At 39.0% G+C, this 5,914-nt stretch overlaps 1 long non-coding RNA gene across 1 annotated transcript; it reads right to left on the bottom strand.

The window, feature by feature from the left end:
* Positions 1-4,041: 4,041 nt before the first annotated feature.
* On the bottom strand, positions 4,042-5,400 carry LOC146477216 (uncharacterized). Its single transcript, XR_014865383.1, has 3 exons — positions 5,076-5,400; positions 4,526-4,938; positions 4,042-4,135 (listed from the first exon to the last, which is right to left on the bottom strand). It is a non-coding gene; the product is annotated as an uncharacterized LOC146477216 (long non-coding RNA).
* Positions 5,401-5,914: the final 514 nt, after the last annotated feature.

Here is a 5,914-nt window from a genome sequence, read left to right as displayed (position 1 = left end):
GCTTGGCATCCGTTGCGCATTTTCCCGCGTTTGGCACCCGTTGCACGTTTTTCCTCGTTTTAAGTCAGTTACATGCTTATCCCTCCAGTTGTGATTGGTTCACTGCGTCATTATTTCTGTCTGTTGTGTTAAATAAATGAGTCCATTCGGTTCAGTGGTTTTGTCGATTGTCTGTTGAAAATCGCTCTATATCATTCCTTACGTTAAAATTGAGCCCTAAAAATTTATCCAAATTGTAAAAGTAATTTAATATTTGTTTTCATATTGTTCATAAATTTAAGAATTGATATTAAGACTAGTTACTGCGTGCCGCGGTTTTCGCCGTTACTGTGAAAGAGTTAAAATGTTTATATTTAAAATTTATTGTAGTTCTGAATCAAATCGTCTTGGGAATAAACTATTTAATCCACATAAACTAGAGATTGAAATAAGCGGGAATTTCGAAAAAGGGGGTGATTTTCTTATATTTTTTTCGTAAATCGGCAATTTACTTTACATGTAATTTTTACACTCGATTTTTTTTATGATCGAACGAGAACACTAAAGCTTCTTGAACGCATTGCTTTCACCGCGAAGTTCGACGTCATTTTCTTTCATATTCAGTGCGAGTTAAACAAATAAACAAACAAACAACGAGCGTTAAAATCTAATGGGTTTATATTGAAAGTGTTGATATATTTTATTTAATACATTTTGTTTTGTAGATCTTGAGGTATATGTTTTCCATTTCCTAAATTGACAGCCATCTGGAAAAATTACAAACAACAAGCATTTTAACCCTCTGCTACCGAAGGCTGCAGTCTTATGACTGGGACAGGTTTCTTAAATTGACCCATAGAACTGATCAGCTTTACAGAGGATTGAAACCGTCGACTCTCATATTGTACATAATTATGACCGATTTTCCCATTTTAAAGGACTTAACAGATTTCAACTGCGTCTTGGCTATCACTATATTAAAGCAATGTGTTGACAGTCAAGTAACAACTTTGTAATTCTCCCAGATGGTAAAACAAGAACTCTATTATAACAAGTGCGGAGAATTTCAATGTTGATGCAGAGATTTCTTGTAGAGCTGACGTAAACATACCGACGACATTTATCGTAGTTTTAGTATCCATATCTGATATATTTCTAAACGTTCATAACGGAAGAGATACGACGAAGTGATTTGTAAATAAATGTTATTTATAACGTTCTTGTAAATGTAAGGATTTGTAATAAAATCCTTTTGAAAATTAGACACACTTGCGTTCATATTTCTTCTATTATGTCCAACGGTTGAGAAGTGGAAATAGAGTAGAATGATTTTACGTGACCAGACAAATCACGAGGAGTTAGACAATGAGGCAATATCAGACACCAATTTCATTTTTTATTTGCTTTCATTAGACTGGCAGTGTTTGTTAAGGACGGTGCCTACTTTTGTCCACGTGTCCACGTTCTGCGCACTCAACATGCTCGGTTTTCCTATGGGGGGTGCCCACTAACACAGGGATATTTTCGCGCGGTATAAAACTATGCGAAGAAAGCAGAACTCAGCAATTGCTTTTGGTATCCAAAAAGAAAATTGGGGGGAGCCATGTATTTTTCAGAGAGAACAAAGCTTCAATTTGGGGAAAAAAACCGCCATATATTGTTTTGTATTTTACTGTTTTTTTTTTTTTTTTTTTTAAATAATTGTTGCTTGATTAACTTTAAAAAATGCGTAGTTTACCCCAATTTCCTTTTTGGATTTCAGTAGTCCTTGTTGAGATCTGCTTTCCCCGTATATTCATAAACCACACAAAAATACTTCATAATTAGTAGGCACCGTCCTTAAAAAGTTATTCAAGTCGTTGGTGCGTGAGACACGGAGCATGCGTACTAAGGCTTGGCCAGTCCTTTCACGTTTCTTCTTCAGACTTGACCCGTTTTCTTGTTACGCAATACGCTAATCAATCAGCGAATATTGCGAAAGGGTCTGACGACATAATCCCCTCCCCCCACCTCGGAACTTTTTTCACGAGCTTCTTGTCCTGTCCCAGAACTCCGCCTTCTTCCGCCCTGCTTAATGAGCCTACCGCCTTACTGGTCAGCAACCCGACGGAGCGTAACGTGGTTCAAGTTTTTCAAGTTTTATTTATTCATAACAGAACCTCAAGTTATAACTAGGCTGGCTTGCAAATAGCGAAGAGCTAATCGCGGCAAGCCAGACTGTACACAAAATAGTTAACAGCAATAACAATGATAATGTGTGAAGAGGAAAACTAGACAATAACGAAGTGTAGCAAGTAAGACAAAGTCTAACTAAACTTCGGTCGGAATTCTAATCTTTCATTTTATTAATTATGGTATCTATCTCGACATAGGAGTTTTCAATTTCTAGTGACTGGTCTGAAACTCATATAAACTATGAAGGCCACAAGTGCTTACGATTCAAAATTAAGTTCCTTTCAAAGAGTGATGTGAGAACATTGCGGTTCCCTCTTGATCTTGTGGCTGTTTTGTTCTCGTGGTACCACAGGTTAACCATGTTACATTTTGTGGTGTACTGTGCTTTCATATCAAACCATATCATAGTTATATTTTTTTTCCGTCTAAAGAGCTCAAGACACCGCCCTCCCAATTCGGTAACGGACACAGCCCGTGATAGTCTATCGAACCAGCGGATGGCAAGCCTATGATGATATCGGAACGAGTCACAGCTGTAATGTATCAAGATTCTCGTTTCGGTAGCAAAAGAGTGATGCCAAGTAAACGCTGTATGAATGTTTGTTTCGTATTATTTTCAGTTTCAATCTTTCAGACCCTTTGAAACTCATCTCGCCATAAAAATGGACTGACAAGCCAGAGGCCAGATTTTAGGACCTCGACGCCTTTGAAAGACGCGTTCTTCGGATGTTTGTGGCGGATTAAGATCGCCTTTAGGTGCGAGTCTTTTGTTTCGACCTCCGAAGGATATTCTCGCCTGAAGACTATGATACGTGTGTTGTAGCTGTCAACATTGTGATTTTTAATTAAATTCTGTCATCGTATGACAAAACCCGAACCACGCTAAATTGAAATCCTTGTACAACAACCGTACAAATATCAGTTTGCCTGAATGAGTGGCCAAGTGCTCACTTTATTGGTTTTGCGTATTCAATTCTTCAATCTCGCGGCAAACGTTGGCGTAGGTAACTCGTCCTATAAATCAAACAAATGCGGACACATACATTTACGTGACACAGCCGAAACTATCGGCTAACTGGGAAAAAGCCTCTTAGTTTTCTCTTCATTATAAGGCGGCTAAGAATGCGTTCGATTGACCTTATTCCGGATGAATAATAAGCGGAAGAGCTGTTAAATTTCTCTTTTTAAGAAATTTGGGAGGCCAATTCTGCAAACTATCGCTCACACATGAGAATTTAAGAGCGGTCTTGTACTCCAGTAACTCCTAAAACCTTTTTTGGGGGGGGATTTCTTGTCATCGTTGTATGTATTCCTATTCCGGAATAGGGTCAATCGAACGCACCCTAAAACTCTATTTTATTTTACTACAACAAGCGAAGGAATCCGGACTATTAAATTATGCCGAATTTGAATAACCATACGTCAGAAAACCGTAGTTTCGCATTAATGAGAGAAATCAAACAAAAGAAGGCGGCTAAGGTTTTTTAACGTATTGTTATTAAATTTCGGCGCCATTTATGCAATCGTTTTTTACAGTGCGAAATTCGCAATTAATGGTCAAAATTCTTTACAAATTGTTTACACTGACAAATTCAACTTCTATTAATCTCAATGAAGTTTTTAAGTGGTCCATGTGAAAACGATTCAAGTGTAGAAATGCTAAATCTAAACTAGTCTAAATTTCCGTGAGTGAACATTAATTTTCCTTGACCGGTCATTTCGCTACACTGCAGTTAAGTCGATTCGCTACGTTTTAAAATTGACATATTCTGTAATATTTGAATTCAATTTACTCCTCATGCAAACACTGTGAAACGAATAAACAGCTGAGATATTTTTCACCCGAACTCACTTTAAGAACGAGAAATAATCACAGACTTTGCAGCGAAACGACCCGACACCGTTCAAAGAGTGTTAAATTGTGATGTGTTCCAAAATTTCTTCGAGTTTCGGGCGTTTTCCCGGATTAGATGAGAGACACCTTTTGCAGGACTCTTTACAGGGGCACCCAACGGATCGTTTTGGTAAATTATCTGTTCGGAAGGTCCTTAATCCCCTACAATTTTCTTAAGGGAATTTTCACCTCGAACGTTCGTGATACGGGAAATTTAAGTCCTAGTGTTTTCGGATAGATAAAAATGTCGTTTCGGATACCGAAAAAAGGTCAGCTAAGATTTTCGGAAAGGAAATAAGACCTAAGGTTTGAGGGAAAGAAACAAAAATGCGCTAGGAATTTCGAAAAGACTCAAGTTCCCCTAGAATGACTAAAGAGATAAAAATATTATAGGGTGGCCTGAAATGAACCTACAGAGCTTTAAAGGCGCTCCAGATAGCCAAAAATTGCGTTTCAAAGGATCTGAGAGAAAACTACCGTTGGGTGCCCGTCTTCAAGGCAGGGTTGACAAATTTCCCATCTTGTAAAACTTTCACGGCTAGCACTCCAAAAGAATATACGTCGCTAGCGGTCGACTGCCTGTCTCCTCGGTGAATTTCAGGCGCTGCGTGTGTATACTTCTTCGCTGCATCCTTTATGTTGACTTTCGGCTTCATCAGCTTCGCCTTGGCAATTTATCTGCTTTTGCCAAAGTCAATAACGAAAGCTTTATGGCTGGCACCGTCCAAAACGACATTGTTCCCTGTTAGGTCGTTGTGCAGGTATCCTCTTTTGTGCATAAACAACAACACTTCACAAATCTGCCTTAGAATTTCTGTGCACTCGCTAACATCCGCAATAACGCCTGTTGCTGCAGCCTTCAAGAGGGTAACACTGCTGCCCTCAACCGCCTATATAAAGAATGGATAAGGTAAACCTGGTGCAAATATTGTACATGTTTGAAAGGTTGGATAACACAGAACTCCCTGTTAGATTTAAGGCTGTACTTAGTCTGGTCTCTTTCCGTTAAAAAAACCAAAGGAAATACCTTCACTAGGGACCAAAGCCCCAGGGAACATGTTCTTGGGGCAGTTGAGACACTCAAGCTTCACCACCACGTCAAGGTGACAGCCCTACGTGAAAAAAAAAACTAAAACAAAAAGGCTCTCATCACCTCAGGGTTTGGGCGCGCCGCCTGTAAACCCTGAGGGAGAGGATAGCCTGACAAATTGGCCTAGGTTTATGCTACATTTTACAAAAACAAAAGTCAACTGAAAAATAATAATTTGGATAATGACTAAACAACAAAAAACAAAAAGGCTATCGTCACCTCAGGGTTTGGGCGCGCCGCCTGTAAACCCTGAAGGAGAGAATAGCCTGACAAATTGACCTAGGATTAATGCTTCATTGTATGAAAATAAAAGTCAACTGGAAAATACTAATTTTGGATATTGACTAAACAACAAAAAACAAAACGGCTATCGTCACCTCAGGGTTTGGGCGCGCCGCCTGTAAACCCTGAAGGAGAGGATAGCCTGACAAATTGGCCTAGGTTTTTGCTACATTTTATAAAAACAAAAGTCAACTGAAAAAGACTAATTTGGATATTGACTAAACAACAACAAAAAAAAAGGCTATCGTCACCTCAGGGTATGGGCGCGCCGCCTGTAAACCCAGAAGGAGAGGATAGCCTGACAAATTGGCCTAGGATTAATGCTTCATTGTATGAATATAAAAGTCAACTGGAAAATACTAATTTTGGATATTGACTAAACAACAAAAAACAAAAAGGCTATCGTCACCTCAGGGTTTGGGCGCGCCTCCTGTAAACCCTGAAGGAGAGGATAGCCTGACAAATTGGCCTAGGATTAATGCTTCATTTTATGA

Source organism: Pavona decussata, unplaced genomic scaffold, assembly GCF_977016875.1.
Source record: "Pavona decussata unplaced genomic scaffold, jaPavDecu1.1 SCAFFOLD_71, whole genome shotgun sequence".
In the NCBI taxonomy this organism is placed as follows: domain Eukaryota; kingdom Metazoa; phylum Cnidaria; class Anthozoa; order Scleractinia; family Agariciidae; genus Pavona; species Pavona decussata.
The sequence above is the reverse complement of the archived record's forward strand: the minus strand, read 5'-3'. Positions and strand labels throughout refer to the sequence as shown.